Here is a 19,370-nt window from a genome sequence, read left to right as displayed (position 1 = left end):
GTTGACTATACTCTCTTCCGTAGATGCTGCCTGGTCTTCTGAGTTCCTCCGGCATTTTGTGTGTGTTGCTTTTTTAAAAATCTCTGTTGTCGCACATACACAAGGCAAAAATAATTATAATGTTTAAAAGAACGGAGTCAATTTTTCAAGAAAGCTTTTCTTAATTACAGGAAAACAGGCAGGAAATTGAATATATGTTGTGCAGAATTAGGTCTGATCTATGCATAAGTATTCTCTGAAGGTAAACAAAATTGTGGATGTGATAAGCCATGCCTGTGGCTGCTTGAACTATTTCAGGATAACAACAGGGCAAGCTCCATGTAGACATAGACAACCATTTGGAATCTATTTTGCAGATTGTAATTTAATCCTAATAACAAACTTCTAATAATAGCTGAAAACCAGTCCTTTGAACTTCCTGAGTTGCTTTTCTGTAAAACTAGTGATTTTTTTGTGTTTTCGGAAATATACAGTTAAAAAAAAGCAGAACTTAAAAGACCCAATTTTAAAGTTTAAGATACTGCATCTGCTTCCTTGTAAAGCAGTGTATTCCTGATCGAAGAGTGGAAGTGGCTATCTGCATCCAAATGTGTAGTGGAAAGAGATTCACCCTTGGCCTTCAAAAAAGGATGGGAGCTATTGAAGGGAAAGCGCCGCTGGCAAAAGAGCCAGGGAGTGGAAACAACTTGCCATGAAGAAGAAGAAATCTAGTTCAAAGTTGAAAGTAAATTTATTCTCAAAGTATGTATTGTATGTCACAATATACTACCCTGAGATTCATTTTCTTGCAGGCATTCAGAGTAGAACAGATAGATACATTAGAATCAATGAAAAATTACTCATAAACAAAGACTGACAAACAGCCAATGTGCAAAAGACAAATGTTTAAATATTTTAAAAATAAAAAAGTGAATAAATAATACTGAGAACATGAGTTGTAGAGTGCTTGAAAATGAGTCCAGAGGTTGTGGAATCAGTTCAGTGTTGAGGTGAGTGAAGTTATCCATACTGGCTCAAGAACCTAATGGTTGAAGGTTAATAACTGTTCCTGAACCAGGTATCATGGGACCCACAGCTCCTGTACCTCCTGCCCGATGGTGGCAGTGAGAAGAGAAATTGGCTTGAATAGTGATGTTATGAGCCATGCGGGCTTCTGTGCCAAGCTGAAGAACATTGGGCTTCTAGATTTCTCAAGTACCTGTATTTACTAATTGTCTTACTGAGAGTCATTAAGCCTGTATACGGTCTGTTTAATCTTATCACATTAATTGTGACTGGCACGGGTTTTCTGCTTTCTATGATTATTTAATGCGGACTCCCATTTAACATACGTCATCGAGTCCTTCTGTTGAGAATGATTTATCTCGTGGTGTTGCTGAGCCTTGCCACCGACGCTCTGCTGGAATTCCTGTGTATCACCTCTTGTTTCAGTCTCTACATGGGAGTCTACCATTCCTCCACACTTGGGTTCAGTTATTGCCAGCGATCATCATAACAGGTGAAGGCCCTTGATGATGGATGCTGCTTTCCTGTGGTAGAGCTTCTCACAAAATGTGCTCAGTGGTGAGGAGGATTTTGCCTGTAATAGACTAGGCTGTTTCAACCACTTCTGTTGGCTTTTCCATTTTTGGGCATTGGTGTTTCTCCTTACCTGGCCATAAGGCCACCAGTCAGGATCCTCTCCACTGTGCATGTATAGAAGTTTGTCAAAGTTTTAGATGGCAAGCTGTATTTGCGCAAAGGTGCTGCTGTGCCTTCTTTGTGAAGATGCCTACATACTGGCTGCAGGACAGGTCCTCTGATGTGGAAATGCTAAGAAATTTAAAGTTACTGATCCTCTCCACCTCCAGTTCCCTAATGTGCATGGCTCATAGATCTTCAGTTTCTTCCTCCTGTAGTCAAAAATCAGCACTTTAGTTTTGTTGATGTTGAGTGAGAGGTTGTTGCTGTGGCCCCACTCAGCCAGATTTTTAATCTCCCTCCAATATGCTGATTCATCACCATCATTGACCTTGCCAACAACAGTGGTGGTGTCAGCAAACTTAAATATGACGTTAGAGCTGTGCTTAGCCTCACAGTCATAAGTGTAAAGTGAGTAGAGCAGGGGCTAAGCACACAGCCTTGTGGTGCACCTGTGATGAAGGTGACTGTGGAGGAGACGTCGTCGCCAATCTGAAATGACTGGGGTGTGCCACTGAGGAAATCAAGGATCTAATTACACAAGGAGGTATCAAGGCCACGGTCTTAGAGCATAATGATTCGTTTAGAGGGGTTGATGGTGTTGAATCTTGATGAATGCATCCTCACTGCCCAGATGTTCCAGAACTGGGTGAAAAGCCAATGAAATGGCATCTGCTTTTCACTTATTATGACGGTAGACAAATTCAAGTGGTTCCAAGTAACTCCTCAGGACCTAATTTACTTCATAACCAACCTCTCAAAGCACTTCATTGCTGTGGATGTAAGTGCTAATGGATAATAGTCACTGAGGAAGATTACCATGTTCTTCTTGGGCATAGTATAATTGAAGCCTGCTTGAAACAAGTGAGCACCATAGACTGCCAAAGTGAGAGGTTGAATATGTCAGTAAACACTCTATTGATCAGCCCAATTGACTTGAATCACAAGAGTCCACAGAAGATTATGAAAAAAGGAGGCTCACTACTTAGAAAACTTTGCAATGAGTATCCAGGTTACAATAAAAAGTAACTTACAGAGGCCCTGAATGAATATGATTGTTCCTATTGGAAGGCCTTAGGAGCTTTGCAGGTGTTTGATAATCAAGATTTAAATGAAGTGCCATGTTTGCCAGTACATGAAAACATAAATGGAAAAGATGCCTTCACAAATCTTTAAACACAGACAACAGCGATGTCAGCTCAGTTGAAACAAACTGGAACAAGAAAAGACCGGAATAATAAAAGTAAAATACATGTTAAGGGACAAAAAAAATAGCAGAATAATTCAGAAGGAAATTAGTGATTCTGAAGGTGTGGAATCCATTGCTTCTGGTGATGAGAGCTCCCTTGATGAAGACTACAGTGGTGGAGTAAAGAGGTTGAAGATGCATATAGGACTAAAATTGTCAACTTCCTGCAGGATGCCTCAGTGGATGAACTTAATCTTATTCATAGTGTTCTTTGAAAAAAGCTCAGAAGATTATTGATCTCCAGCTACTTAGCAGTTGGGAGGCATTGTTTAGAAGGTCGGACATGCCTCATGGTTTGTCCAAAGACCTGATATGGAACAGCTAAACGATAATCAATGAGCAGGAAGTGGCTCATCTACTTCTGACCAGGTATACAGTAATTTCCTGAAGATTAGAAAAGCAAGAGACAGAACTAACAGATGGGGAAACCCACAGAATGATTGAACAGTCAGCAGCCAGATATCCTCAACAAAAGAATGGAGCTTTAAACTTATCAATTCATTGAATTAATTTGTTTGACTTTGCTGAATAAACACAGGGTGATTGGAATATTAGCAGCTGAAATGGGCTACAGGAAAAATGCAAGTCATATCATTCCTTGCCTATCTTTACCAAGAAGGAGATAAAGGACCACATCTTATCATTGTACTGGCCACTACCCTAGATAAATGGATGCAAGAGCTTATGCTGTAGTGCCCTGATCTACAGGTTCTTCAGTATTATTATTAGAAGACCAGAGAATTCTCAGATCTGATATATTTCACAAACTTGTGAACTCCAGTGTAACTATGTGTAACTGTGCAATATGTAATGCAGATGCTTGAATCTCTATTATGCAGCTTTAGATTATGAACACAAGCTGAAGAGTTCAATTCATGACCAGCATCTCATAACACTTAATGCTAAGTACTGCATGCTACTGACTGGAATGCCATTTCTTCTCAATCTTCTCAAATTGGTATAAATAGAATGGAGAGTCAGAACATTTTTCCCAGGTAGACAATGGCCAATATTAGTGGACATCCATAAGAGCATAAGATTATAGAAGCAGCACTAGCCAAGCTGTTCTAGTACAGCTACAACATCGGCATCTACCTGGCAATGTGGAAAATTGCCCAGGTATGTCCTGTACACAAGAAACAAGACAAGTTCAACCCAGCCAGTGACTGCCCTGTCAGCCTACTCTCAATCATTAGCAAAGTAATGGAAGGGGTCATCAACAGAGCTATCATGCAGCACCTACTTGGCAATAACCTGCTTACGGATGCCCAGTTTGGGTTCCGTCAAGGCCACTCAGCTCCTGACTTCATCACCTCCTTGGTCCAAACATGGACCAAAGAGCTAAATACCAGAGATGAGGTGAGAGTGATAGCCCTCAACATCAAGACAGCATTTGACCAAGTATGCCTTCAAGGTGGCCTAGCTAAAATAGAGTCAATGGGAATTGGGGGAAAACCGTCCGTTGGTTTGAATCATACCTGACACAAAGGAAGATGGTTGTGGTGGTTGGAGGTCAATCATCTCATCCTCAGGTCATCACTGTTGGAGTTCCTCAGGGAAGTGTCCTAGGACTAACCATCTTCAGTTGCTTCATTACCTTCCTTCCATCATAAGGTGGGAAGTGGGGATGTTCGCAAATGACTGCATAATGTTCTTCACCATTCATGACTCCTCAGATGATGAAGCAATTCACACCCAAATGCAGCAAGACCTGGACAATATACAGGCTTGAGCTGACAAGTGGCAAGTAATATTTAAGCTATACAAGTGCCAGGCAATGACCATCTCCAACAAGAGAGGCTCTAACCATTGTCCCTTGACATTCAGTGGCATCACCAACACTGAATCCCCCACTATCAACATCCTGAGGTTTACCATTGACACAGGAAACTGAACTGGTCTAGCCATATAAATACCGTGGCTACCACAGTAGGTCAAAGGCTCGGAATCCTGTGGCGTGTAACTCACCTCCTCCTTCCCCAAAACCTGTCCACCATCTACAAGGCTCAGGTCAGGAGTGTAAAGGAATATTTGCCACTCACCTGGATGAGTGCAACTCCATCAATACTTAAGGAGCTTGACACCTCCTTAAGGCAGCCCACTTGATTGGTACCCCTTCCACAAACATCCAATCCCTCCACCATCAGTGAACAGTTGCAGCAGTGCGCACTATCTACAAGATGCACTGTATCAACACACCAAAGTTCTTAAGGCAGCACCTTCCAGACCCACAACCACCACCAGGTAGAAGGACGAGAACAGCAGATATCTGGGAACACTACCGCTTGTAAATCCCTCTCCAAGTCACGTACCATGCTGACTTGGAAATATATCGCCGTTCCTTCATTGCCGCTGGGTCAAAATCATGGAGTTCCCTCCCTAACAGCACTGTGGGTATACCTACACTTCAGGGACTGCAGCGATTCAAGAAGGCAGCTCATCACCATTTTCACAAGGGCAATGAGGGATAGGCAATAAATGCTGGCTTAGCTGGTGATGCCCACATACTGTAAATGAATATGCAGGCCATTTGGTCCATCGAGTCTGTTCTGTCATTTCATCATAGCTGATCCAATTTTCCTTGCAGTCCCAATTTCCTGCCTTCTCCCTGTATCCTTTCATGCCCCGACCAATCAAGAATTTATCAGACTCTGCCTTATATACACATAAAGACTTGGCCCTCAGAGATGTTAAGGTCCAGGTACATGAAATTGCTCAATCTTTCCATTACAGATCCCTCAATGAGGACCAGTGTGTGTGCTCTCGTCTTACCCTTTCGGAGCTCTTTCTGATGTTAAATCCAAGATTGTTGCTGTGACACCACTCAACCAGCTGATCAATCTCACTCCGGTACTCCTCGTCACCATCTGAAATTCTACCAACAATAGATGTATCATCAGCAAATTTATAGATGGCATTTGACCTGTGCCTAGTCACACAGTCATGGGTGTAGAGAGAGTAGATCAATAGACTAAGCACACATCCTTGAGATGCCCCATTGTTGATTATTAGTGAGGTGAGGTGTATTTCCAATCTGCACAGACTGTGGTCTTCCACACTGAGCAAGTCAAGGATCCAGCTGCAGAGGCAGGTACAGAGGCCCAGGTTTTGGAACTTTTTGATCAGAACTGTAGGACTGATTATGTTAAACACTGAGCTGTATTCAATAAACAGCAACTGACCTAATTACTGGTATTACATACAAAATGCTGGAAGAACTGAGTAGGCCAGGCAGCATCTGTGGAAAAGAGTGATCAACTGAAGTTTCAGGCCGAGATCCTTCATTAGGAGTGGAGAAATAAAAGATGAGGATTCAGAGTAAGAAGGTGAAGGGGGCAGAGGGAGAAAAACAAGGTGATAGGTGAAATCAGGAGGGGAGGCAGTATGAAGTAAAGAGCTGGGAAATTGATTAATGAATGAGATACAGGGCAGGAGAAGGGGGAATCTAATAGGAGAGGGCAGAAGACCATGCAAGAAAGAAAAGGAGGAGAAGCACCAGAAGGAGGTGATGGGCAGGCAAGGCGATAAGGTGAGACAGAGGAATGGGAATGGTGACCGGGTGGGGGGGGCAGAGGGGTAGTCGGGAGGGCATTACTGGAAGTTCGAGAAATCAATGTTCATGCCATCGGGTTGAAGGCTACCCATACATGGAATATAAGGTGTTGCTCCTCCAGCCTGAGTGTGGCCTCATTGCAATAGTAGAAGAGGCCCTAGACCAGGCATGGGCAAACTACGGCCCGGGGGCCATATGCGGCCCGTTAAGCTTTTTAATCCGGCCCGCAGAACTTGATGAAATTATATTAATAAACCTTGTTAACTTTTTTTCCCCGAAATTCTGGCGTTTTCCCAATAGATGACGCACTCTATATACACTGACCTTTGTTGAGGTGCAGCGTATTACTCCACATTTGCACTTTACTCTTTGTTCAGCTCGACCTATTTGTGTGAACAGGCGTTCAGCGTCATGAACATCAACAAAGCCAGCCACAGATCCAAGTTAACTGACCAACACCTCAGATCCATCCTGAGAATCGCCACAACAAAACTAAATCCAGACTTTGATGCGCTGGCTAAAAAGGGAGACCAACAACACTGTTCCCACTGAAATTAAAAATAAGTTTCTTCGTTGTGTTATGTAAAAAATGCATTTGAAAATATTTTTTTCAATAAGCCTTACATGTTACATGTCATTTCTGTTTAAGTGATGGACATGAGTAGTGCGCAGGTGCACGTATGTTCTCAAAATAAAAAAATGCACTCCAGATCAAATAACGCGCTCTGCATACTGGCGCGCTGTCACTGTTCTGTCCTTGTGCTGGTCGTTGTTGAGTTTTGGCACAGGGGACAATTGAATCAGAAGGAGCAGGACAAGTAGACCTGCATCTCCTACCGTTTTTGAAATAAAGACAGTCAGGAGGAGAGTGATGATGATAATATCTTGAAGAATAACAGAATTTTCAGTGCTTTAAAATAATAACTGTTACTATTAAAAAAGCTGTATTTTATTCATTTAATTTTCAGTGTTTTAAAAGTCATTTCAATAAATAGCTAAATACCATGGGACTTCAAAGACAGATATTTTGTTGTAATGCATTTGTTCATTTTCAATTGAAATTAAAGCACATGTTTTCTACATATCCCTTGATATTTTATTTTCTCTTATGAGGTGTATTACCAAAACACTCCGTCCATCTGCTCCTGGTCCGGCCCCCCTGTCAAATTTTAGAACCCTTTGTGGCCCACAAGTCAAAAAGTTTGCCCACCCCTGCCCTAGACTGATATGTCAGAGTGTGAATAGGAAGTAGAGTTAAAATGGGTGGCCACTGGTAGATCTCGCTTTTTCTGACGGATGGAGTGTAGGTGCTCGGTGAAGCAGTCTCCCAATCTGTGTTGGGTCTCCCCGATATGCAAGAGGCCACAGTGTAAGCAGTGGATACAGTAGAACCCACCTGGATAAATGTCGCCCTCACCTGGAAGGACTGTTTGGGGCCCTGAATGTTAGTGAGGGAGCTGTGGGGGTAGGCGTAGCACTTGTTCTGCTTGCAAGGATAAGTGCCAGGAGAGAGATCAGTGGGGAGGGAAGAATGGACAAGGGATTTGCATGGGGAGTGATCCCTGGGGAAGGTAGAAAGTGAGGGGAAGGGACAGATGTGCTTGGTGGTAGGATCCCTTTGGAGATGGCAGAAGTTACAGAGAATTTGTGCTCATCCTTGCAAGTGGAACAAGTGCTGCACCTGCCCCTACACCTCCTGCCCCACTACCAAACTGGGCCCCAAACAGTCCTTCCAGGTGAGGTGACACTTCACTGTGTCTGTTGGGGGCATCAGTGCTCCTGGTTTGGTCTCCTGTATATCGATGAGACCCAGCGTAGATTGGGAGACCACTTCACTGAGCAGCTACACTCCATCCACTAAAAAAAGCAGGATCTCCCAGTGGCCACCCATTTTAACTCTACTTCCCACTCCCATTCTGATATCTCAGTCCAGGACCTCCTCTACTATCGTGATGAGTCCTCACTCAGGTTGGAGGGGAAGCACCTTAGATTCCACCTTGGTAGCCCCCAACTTGACTGCATGAACATTGATTTCTTGAGCTTCTGGTAGTGACCCTCCCTCCCCTGTACCATTCCCCATTGTCATTTCCCTCTCTCATCTTACCTCCTTTCTTGCCCATTATCTCCCTCTAGTGCTCCTTCCCTTTTTCTTTCTTCAATGGCCTTCTGTCCTTTCCTATCAGATTCCCCCTTCTCCAGCCCTGTATTTCTTTCACCAATCAATTTCCCAGCTCTTTACTTCATCCTCCCTTGCTCCTGGTTTCACCCATCACTTTGTGCTTCTCCCTCCCCTCCCCGCACTTTCTTACTCTGACCCCTCAACTTTTTTCTCCAGTCCTGATGAAGGGTCTCGACCCTTAACGTTGACTGTACTCTTTTCCACAGATGCTTCTTGGCCTATTGAGTTCCTCCAGCATTTTGTGTGTGGCTTGGATTTCCAGCATCTGCAGATTTTCTTTTGTTTGTGAGTACTACTATTGTTCAGGAGATCCAAGGCCACCTGAAGAGCTAAAGAGATCACATCTGCTGGCCACCTATTGTGGTGATAGGCAAATTGCAGTGGGTCCATGTCCTTATTTAGCAGGAGTTGATTCTAGCAGTACCCAACCTCTGAAAGCACTTCATCATAGTAGATGTGAGAGCTACTGGCCGATAGTTATTAACACAGCTCACCTGGCTCTTCTAGGGCACCGGTATGATTGTTGCCCTTTTGAAACAGATGGGAACTTCCAATTGTAGCAACGAGAGATTGAAATATTCTGCCATTTGTTGGCACAGCCAAACAAATAATTGAACAGCTGATTATGAAACCTAAAATTAACGTGATTGGCTGAATGCTTGCTTTGTTTACTGTTGGAGTTCTATGACTCAATCATTTGCACAGTAACAATATCTCTCAAAGGAAAGTTTACATTATAACTTATGCAAAGGCTTCCTCTTTGCCTTTTAATGCCAACATCCACCTATGATATACAGTTTCACCTATTCACCCTCTGAGTTGCTGAAAAATACAGTATGTCTAATAGAAATTTCATGAGCAAAAGTATCTATGTAAACAAACAGAAACACACAAGCAAGAAAGTTTATTTGTATAGAACTTTTCAAACACAAGGCAGTTCAAAGTGCTTTACACGGAACAAGATGTAAAAATCTAACATCAAATTTCAGACAATATATATGATTATAAGTAGAAGTTACAGCGCAGGAGATTGTAATTAAAAGCAACACAGAAAAGTTTTAATTCTCAACTTCAAAGAGCTTAAAGTTGTGGCAGGCTTCGGATCTTCTGGAAGGTTTATTCCAGATATGTGGAGCATGGTAACTAAAAGTAGCTTCACCATGTTTAGTTTTGACCCTGGGGTGGTAAGCCTGCCCACCCCAGGTGACCAGGTGAGCTGGGAAAGGTTCATAATGCAGCAAGAGATCTGAGATATATCTTGACCCTTGATCAATACTAAACCACTAGTAATATTTTGAAGTCAATCCTCTGGTGGACAGGAAGCCAGGGTTCTGAGAACTGGAGTGATATGTTCTACTTTTCCTGGTCTTAGTGAGGACTCAAGCAGCAGTGTTCTGAATGAGCTGCAGCTGTCTGAGGGATTGTTACAGAGACTTGTGAAAACGCTATCATAGTAGTCAAGCCTACTAAAAATAAATGCATGGGCGAGTTTTTTAGATCTTGCTGCAGGGCTTTAACTCTCGCTAAATTCTTAAGGTGATAGTAGGCTGACTTTGTAATTGTCTTAATGTGGCAGTTAAAATTTAAGTCAGAGCTAATCTCAACACCATGGTTAGTGGCTTGCTTTGTGGTCTGTAAAGACAGGGATTCTAAGTGAGCATCGACTTTTGATAGTTCTTTTTTGGCTCCAAAACAATTATTTCAGCTTTCTCTTTGTTTAAATGGAGGAAAATTTGGCACATCCAATCAGTGATTCGTTCAATACAGTTTTTTTAGTGGTAGTATGGGACCGTAGTTACTTGATGACACATATAAATCTGAGTGTCATCTGCATAATTAAGGTAAGATATTTTGTTGCTTACCATGATTTGAGCTAGAGGGAGTGTGTATGCGTTAAACAGAAGAGGTCCTAGTATGGACCCTTGAGGCTTTCCGTATGTCATTTTTGTTTGGTTGGATACACAAACACCAATCGATATAAAATAGTCCTTATCCTGAAAATACAATTTAAACCATTTTAGGACTACAATATACTGGAAAGTCCAACCGGAAACTTTGACCAGAACATTCTCGGTGCTACGATGTTGTCGAAATTCAGACTGGAAAACACTTATACAGTTGCGTAGTGCCAAAAAGCTATTAAATTGCTGATAAACTGTCATGGTACTGTCTGGGTCTCTTCTGGCAATCCCCCACCTTGCTATTTACCTCAGGAATTGGGCCTCAATCCCTTCATTTAGTCTCCAATCATTCCCAGGTTCCACTAACTACACACACCTGCTTGCCATCAGAAAATGCCGGATAAAGACCCTGTGATCACAACTTGGAGCTGCCAGTTTGTTGGTCAACTCTGGAGTGAGTAACCTCGTTTCATGGTTCTTTGGACTGCCAGTTCTAAGTCTAGCATCGCTCCTGGATACCGATTCCACACTCGCTACATCAAGAACACCTCCTGACTCTGTCTCTGAGCCCGTGTTCTGAACTTGGGTTCATCCACCGCCACGCTCGGGTAACAGAATGAACCCAGTGAACACGGATCCCATACAACAGGCCCTCGCCAGACAGGGCTACCTACTGGGCGCCCACGACCAACTACTTAGGGAGGTCTCGGAAAACCTTTGGACACTGTCCATGAATGTACAGAAGGTCAGTGAGCAGGTGGACCGAATTTGCGCTTCCCTTTCTCCGTCCCCTCCAAGAATCCCGACTACCCATACCACACCACTTGGGATGACGTTGTCCCTCCCTGGGATCAGCAACACAGTCCCCTCAAGAGCCATACTTACCCGAGCCCGAACCCTACGCTGGGGACCTAGGGAGGTGCCAGGCCTTCCTGTTACATGCTCTCTGGTCTTTGAGCTACAGCCACATACCGACTCTTCAGATAAATGCAAGATTGCATACATCATGGGGCTGTTACAAGGGGATGCCTTGGCTTGGGCAACTGCAATATGGGATAACCAACCAGAGGTTTGTTCCTCCTTCCCCTCCTTTGTTGCTTCGAACAACCCATTCATGGTAAGGACGCCACCAAATGCTTGCTGACTCTTTGTCAGGGCTCACGAAGCATAACAAGCTCAGTGTGGATTGATGAGGTCCTACGGGAGGTTTTTTGACAGGGTCTCTCAGACAAGATAAAGGATGAACTGGCAGTGAGGGACAACATGGACTGTCTGGACTCTCTGATCTCGCTAGCCACTAGATTAGATAATCGACTTCAAGAGTGGCTGAGAGAAGAACCAGTCACCCCGCTCCTTGGGGAAGCCCACGGTCCACCTTACCAGTCCCAGCCAGCAGCTGGGATGGAACCGGCTCTGCGTGGCCAAACGAGGTGCAGAGCTGGGGATTGTTTCTACTGTGGCCAGCCAGGACATTTCTGGTATACCTGCCCTCAGCAGCCAAAAAGGAAGGGCTCACCAGTTAAAAAGGGGTCCTGGTGAGCCGGACGATACCCCCTTCAGCCCCCCAGACTCAGATGCAGAAACCGGCTACCGTGAATTACCAATGACGGTCTCTGTCCCTATCCGCTTTGGTGGATTCCAGTGCCCAGGGCAACCAGCTGAGTGAAGACATAGCCCCCCAGGCTGGCTGCTCACGAGTCGCTAACTACTCCCCTGGAGGACCGGGCCCTGGACTTGGGTGACCCACTGTATGCCACCCCTGACCTTGATCCTATCTGGCAACCATTGGGAGGAGGTACGATTCAGTCTCATTCATTCACCTCAAGCCCCGGTGGTCCTAGGGTATCCATGGCTGACCCAACACAATCCCCATATCGACTGGTCTACCGGGAGGATAGCCAAATGGAGCCAGTCTTGCCACCCCAACTATCTGCAGTCAGCCACATCTTCCAGGGAAGCTACTGCAACTCCGCCTGTCCCGGAACCCCTCGATTTGTCCCGAGTTCCCACAGAAGCCGGACGTGCTTTCCCGCCAATACAACTCCAAGGAGGGCACTTTCAGCCCGGGGATTATCCTCCTGCCACCCTCACTTGGGAGATCGAGTCCAAAGTAAAAGAAACCCAGTGGGACGACCCCGACCCTGGCAATGGACCCGGTGATCGCCTGTACGTGCCCATCTCCGTCAGGTTTCAGGTTCTCCAATGGGGGCACATGTTTCAGTTCACCTGCCACCCTGGGAGTGATCGGACCCTAGTGTTCCTGAAAAAACACTTCTGGTGGCCATCCATGGAGGCGGATATCCATTCCTATGTCTTGACGTGTTCCATCTGTGCCTGCAGAAAAGCCTCTCGTCGGCCACCACGGGTTTACTTCATCCTCTACCTGTCCCTGGTCATCCCTGGTTGCACATCACCCTAGACCGTCACTGGTCTACTCCCTTCACATGGGAACAGCACCGTACTCACCGTGGTAGACCGGTTCTCCAAGGCGGTGCACTTCGTAGCCCTCCCTAAACTCCCTTCCTCTCAAGAAACCGCAGATCTTCTCGTCCACCACGTCTTCTGCCTCCACGGAATCCCTGCAGACATTGTCTCCGATCGAGGTCCCCAGTTCATCTCACAGGTATGGAAGGCCTTCTGTCAAGCCTTAGATGCATCGGTCAGCCTGTCATCTGGCTTCCACTCCCAGGCGGAACGGGTCAACTAAGACCTGGAGGTGACGCTACGTTGTGTAATGGCAAACAACCCGTCGACCTGGAGCGACCACCTCCCGTGGGTTGAGAACGCCCACAACCCATCGACCTGGAGCGACCACCTCCCGTGGGTTGAGAACGCCCACGACCCGTCGACATGGAGCGACCACCTCCCGTGGGTTGAGAACGCCCACAACCCGTCACCTGGAGCGACCACCTCCCGTGGGTTGAGAACGCCCACAACCCGTCACCTGGAGCGACCACCTCCCGTGGGTTGAGAACGCCCAGAACCCATCAACCTGGAGCGACCACCTCCCGTGGGTTGAGAACGCCCACAACCCGTCACCTGGAGCGACCACCTCCCGTGGGTTGAGAACGCCCAGAACCCATCAACCTGGAGCGACCACCTCCCGTGGGTTGAGAACGCCCACAACCCATCGACCTGGAGCGACCACCTCCCACGGGTTGAGTACGCCCACGACCCATCGACCTGGAGCGACCACCTCCCGTGGGTTGAGTACGCCCACAACCCGTCACCTGGAGCGACCACCTCCCATGGGTTGAGAACGCCCACAACCCATCAACCTGGAGCGACCACCTCCCGTGGGTTGAGAACGCCCACAACCCATCGACCTGGAGCGACCACCTCCCGTGGGTTGAGTACGCCCACAACCCGTCACCTGGAGCGACCACCTCCCGTGGGTTGAGAACGCCCACAACCCATCAACCTGGAGCGACCACCTCCCGTGGGTTGAGAACGCCCACAACCCGTCACCTGGAGCGACCACCTCCCGTGGGTTGAGAACGCCCACAACCCGTCACCTGGAGCGACCACCTCCCGTGGGTTGAGAACGCCCACAACCCGTCACCTGGAGCGACCACCTCCCGTGGGTTGAGAACACCCACAACCCATCAACCTGGAGCGACCACCTCCCGTGGGTTGAGAACGCCCACAACCCATCGACCTGGAGCGACCACCTCCCGTGGGTTGAGAACGCCCACAACCCGTCACCTGGAGCGACCACCTCCCGTGGGTTGAGAACGCCCACAACCCGTCACCTGGAGCGACCACCTCCCGTGGGTTGAGAACGCCCACAACCCATCACCTGGAGCGACCACCTCCCGTGGGTTGAGAACGCCCACAACCCATCACCTGGAGCGACCACCTCCCGTGGGTTGAGAACGCCCAGAACCCATCAACCTGGAGCGACCACCTCCCGTGGGTTGAGAACGCCCACAACCCGTCACCTGGAGCGACCACCTCCCGTGGGTTGAGAACGCCCACAACCCATCACCTGGAGCGACCACCTCCCGTGGGTTGAGAACGCCCAGAACCCATCAACCTGGAGCGACCACCTCCCGTGGGTTGAGAACGCCCACAACCCATCACCTGGAGCGACCACCTCCCGTGGGTTGAGAACGCCCACAACCCATCGACCTGGAGCGACCACCTCCCGTGGGTTGAGAACGCCCACAACCCATCGACCTGGAGCGACCACCTCCCGTGGGTTGAGAACGCCCACAACCCGTCGACCTGGAGCGACCACCTCCCGTGGGTTGAGAACGCCCACAACCCGTCACCTGGAGCGACCACCTCCCGTGGGTTGAGAACGCCCACAACCCGTCACCTGGAGCGACCACCTCCCGTGGGTTGAGAACGCCCACAACCCGTCACCTGGAGCGACCACCTCCCGTGGGTTGAGAACGCCCACAACCCATCACCTGGAGCGACCACCTCCCGTGGGTTGAGAACGCCCAGAACCCATCAACCTGGAGCGACCACCTCCCGTGGGTTGAGAACGCCCACAACCCATCGACCTGGAGCGACCACCTCCCGTGGGTTGAGAACGCCCACAACCCGTCACCTGGAGCGACCACCTCCCGTGGGTTGAGAACGCCCACAACCTGTCGACCTGGAGCGACCACCTCCCGTGGGTTGAGAACGCCCACAACCCGTCACCTGGAGCGACCACCTCCCGTGGGTTGAGTAAACCCACCACCCATCGACCTGGAGCGACCACCTCCCGTGGGTTGAGTACGCCCACGACCTGTCGACCTGGAGCGACCACCTCCCGTGGGTTGAGAACACCCACAACCCGTCACCTGGAGCGACCACCTCCCGTGGGTTGAGTAAACCCACCACCCATCGACCTGGAGCGACCACCTCCCGTGGGTTGAGTAAACCCACCACCCATCGACCTGGAGCGACCACCTCCCGTGGGTTGAGTGAACCCACGACCCGTCGACCTGGAGCGACCACCTCCCGTGGGTTGAGAACGCCCACAACCCGTCACCTGGAGTGACCACCTCCCGTGGGTTGAGAACACCCACAACCCATCAACCTGGAGCGACCACCTCCCGTGGGTTGAGAACGCCCATAACTCTCTAGTGAGCTCGGCCATTGGAAGGTCTCCATTCAAGTGTTCCCTGGGGTACCAACCCCCGCTGTTCCCCACACAAGAAGAGGGGATTGCGGAACCGTCAGTTCAGGACCATATCGATTGGTACCTTAAGGAGACACGCACGGCCCTACTCAAATCGGCTACGCACGATAAGAAGACAGCCGACCGACACCGGACTCCGTCGCCTGAGTACCAACTGGGGACAGGTGGTGTGGCTTTCCTCCAAGGACATCCCACTCGAGAATGAGCATAGGAAACTTGCCTCTCGCTTCCTGGTACCATTCAAGGTCAAAAGTGTTACCAATCCTGCAGCGGTCCGCCTAAAACTGCCAAAATCTATGAGCATCCACCTGACTTTTCATGTTTCCTAGTTAAAGTCAGTCTCCATCAGCCCCTTGTGTCCCTCGGCCAAGACTCCCCCACCTGCCCGTATCATCGACAACCTTCCGGCATACACTGTATGAAGACTACTGGATGTGCACCATAGGGGCAGGGGTTTCCAATACCTGGCAGATTGGGAAGGGTACGGTCCAGAAGAGCGTTCCTGGGTCTCCTGCTCCTTCATCCTAGACCCTTCCCTCATCCAGGATTTTCATTGGGACCATCCAGACAGGCCTGGAGGATCCCATTGAGGGAGGGGTACTGTCATGGTACTGTCAGGGTCCCTTCTGGCAATCCCCCACCTTGCTGTTTACCTCAGGAATTGGGCCTCAATCCCCTCATTTAGTTTCCAATCATTCCCAGGTTCCACTAACTACACACACCTGCTTTCTATCAGAAAATGCCGGATAAAGACCCTGTGATCACAACAAGGAGCTGCCAGTTTGTTGGTGGACTCCGGTGTGAGTAACCTTGTTTCATGGTTCTTAGGACTGCCAGTTCTAAGTCTAGCATTGCTCCTGGGTACCAATTCCACGCTCACTACATCAATAACGCCTCCCGACTCTGTCTCCGTGCCTGTGTGCTGCACTTGGGTTTGTCCACCGCCACGCTCGTGTAACATAAGCAATCTTTTCAGTGATTGTACTTAAACATACTGGGTTTGATATAGGCCTGTAGTTATTAATTACTGAGGTATCTAGGTTATTCTTTTTTTAAGAGGCTTAATAACAGTAGTTTTCAGGGCTTTTGGGAAGCAGCCTGATAGAAAGAAAGTGTTGAATATCTGCAGAATGTCTGGCGCAGTGCAAATAAAAACATTTTTTATATAAAGGTTGTAGGTAAAATGTCAAGGGATCAGGAGGAGGATTTCAAGTGTAAAACAATTTCTTCTGGAGTTTTATAGTTAACAGGTTTGAATTGTGACATCTTAGTTCTAAGTGAGTGAAAGGGTGGCACTGACTTCTGTCCTGATGCAGGGACACTGACCGCATGTCTAATCTTCTGAATGTTGTCAGCAAAAAAGAACGCAAGGTCATCATGTGACTTTGTAGAGAGAAGTTCAGGTGCTACTGACACAGGAGGATGTGTGAGCCTATCAACTGTAACAAATAAGGCACGTGTATTATTGTTGTTTGTGTCAGGGGTAAGTTTTTTATGCAGAGGGTGGTGAGTGCGTGGAATGGGCTGCCGACAACAGTGATAGAGGTAGATACAATAGGGTCTTTCAAGAGACTCATGGACAGGTACATGGAGCTCAGAAAAATAGCTGGCTAATGGGTAACCCTAGGTAATTTCTAAAGTAAGGACATGTTTGGCACAGCTTTGTGGGCCAAAGGGCCTTTATTGTACTGTAGGTTTTCTCTGTCCTAAGTACTGCCTTGCGTGTCTCAACTCTAAATTATAGAGGTGAAGAGTTTCTTTACAAATGCTGTAATGGACCTGACCGCACTCAGCTTTTCAACACTCTCTTTTTCAGAGTTTAACCAGCGGGCTGTTTCTCCACGGTGCTTTTTCCTTCCCAGAAACTACTTTTACTTTTGTGGGAGCGATTGCATCAATGACACCTGTAATTTTAGAGTTGAGGTGGTCTACAAGATAATTCACAGAGGCTGGAGAGAGGGCAGGTATGGGAGAAAAGGGCCTGTGTGAATAATACTTGGTGTTTTCAGTGATAAACTGTTTTGTGGTTACCTCTGTTTGAGTGCAAGTGGAAAGACACCTAGCAATGATCAGAAAGAGCAACACCCAGGGTGGGACCCTTGCTGTATGTGTGAGCCCTGTCATTACTCTGTCAGTCCTAGGATGCAGGCCAGTTCATTAGCACTACAGTGCTTGAGGTTACCAACATTAATATAGAAGCTCAACAATGAGTCAGACTCCATGCAAACAATAGGCAGTCGTTCAGTGAACTCACTGAAAACGATTGCACGATATTGTGGTGGCCTGTATATAGTTAAAAATAAAGCGCGACAGGAGGATTTCAACTGAAGAGCGAGATATTCAAAAGGTGCAGAAGTTCCATACGATATCAGCCTACACTGATAAGAATTATTAAACAAAACGGCGATTCCTCCCCCTCGCTTCACTTATAAAACTGAAGTTAGTAGTAGCTGATTCGATAAAACTGCTGCATTTGTTGTTTTGGCTGCGCCTGTTAAGTAAGGCATTAATTAAAAGTCATTTGCCAGCCAAAGACCTAATATTTAGTAAGGCTGGGCTTAATGTGTTAAAAACATCTTCTGGATTTGACTTTGGCTGACATGGGGCAGTTATCAAGGTTATCAAAATCAAAAGTTATCAAACATTTACAGTGTGCGCCGAAGGCACTTTGTTAATTCTATTTCTTATTAAAACGGGAATGTTGGAGGTCCCGCTCCGCTGTCAGGGAGTTTAGTCACGCATGTGGACATCAGAGTGCATTCGAGAACCCAGTTGGGTTGGGCAGAGACCATCTTTTTTAAAGAATGCCGAGCGTTCCCAGAATAAATTAAATTCATCAATAAAACCGAAATTCTGTGCTCTCCATTGAGCCCGTAAATTGAGAAGCCTATTAAACCCCCCTGAACTTCGACCTAAGGTGGGAATGGGGTCAGAGATTAAAAACGTGCCTTTACCACGGAATTCAAGAAGTCGGCAAAAATCCGGATTTAACATCTCAGGTTCCTGCCGTACAGAGTGTACAACAACTCTTAACATAAGAATATTCAGCGAGTCAGGTAATACCTCGGAGACATTCGCACCGGGGCGGCAAATAGTCACAGACACCTTTGACTTGACACCTCAGACAAGGGAGTCACCGATTACCAGCGTTGTTGGGGGCAGGGGTGAAGACCGAGGTGTCGACGGCGGAGCGGCGGTCGGGGAGACGTCTGGAGAGCGTCGCTGCTTCGGGCGCCGTGGAGGCGCGGAGGTGCCTGTTGCCTCTCCGGAGTGGCGGGTAGTGGCTGCTGGAGAACGCCGCGCCTTACTTGGCTGTGGCCCGGGTGCATCGGGAGATGGGGAATAGGAGCGGCGGGCACAAAACCCCGTGGAAGATTACTCCTGAAGTATTCCGACTCCAGTGCCACAAGACTTCCAGTCGCCAGCGTCTGGTATCGGATACTGTACGGCAGCTAGACTGTGGGTCAGGCTCGTTCGGTGTTTGAGCTTGGTTGCCCATTTGGTTCTATTCTTTTGGATGGCTTGCACTGGCAAACTGTTCCTACCCTTTTTAAAGATCAGCCATAAATTGTATTCAGAATTCAGGGTCAGAATATCAAAGCTCAGGGTCTCCTGCTTTATCTGGTGCAGCCTCCTGTACATTGCTGAGACTCAATGCAGATTGGAGGACC

At 47.6% G+C, this 19,370-nt stretch overlaps 1 pseudogene; it reads left to right on the top strand.

The window, feature by feature from the left end:
* Positions 1–2,621: 2,621 nt before the first annotated feature.
* LOC132396464 (SWI/SNF-related matrix-associated actin-dependent regulator of chromatin subfamily A containing DEAD/H box 1-like) lies at positions 2,622–18,980 on the top strand (annotated as a pseudogene).
* The last annotated feature ends 390 nt before the right edge of the window (positions 18,981–19,370 follow it).

Source organism: Hypanus sabinus, chromosome 7 (genome assembly GCF_030144855.1).
Source record: "Hypanus sabinus isolate sHypSab1 chromosome 7, sHypSab1.hap1, whole genome shotgun sequence".
Taxonomy (NCBI): domain Eukaryota; kingdom Metazoa; phylum Chordata; class Chondrichthyes; order Myliobatiformes; family Dasyatidae; genus Hypanus; species Hypanus sabinus.
The sequence above is the reverse complement of the archived record's forward strand: the minus strand, read 5'-3'. Positions and strand labels throughout refer to the sequence as shown.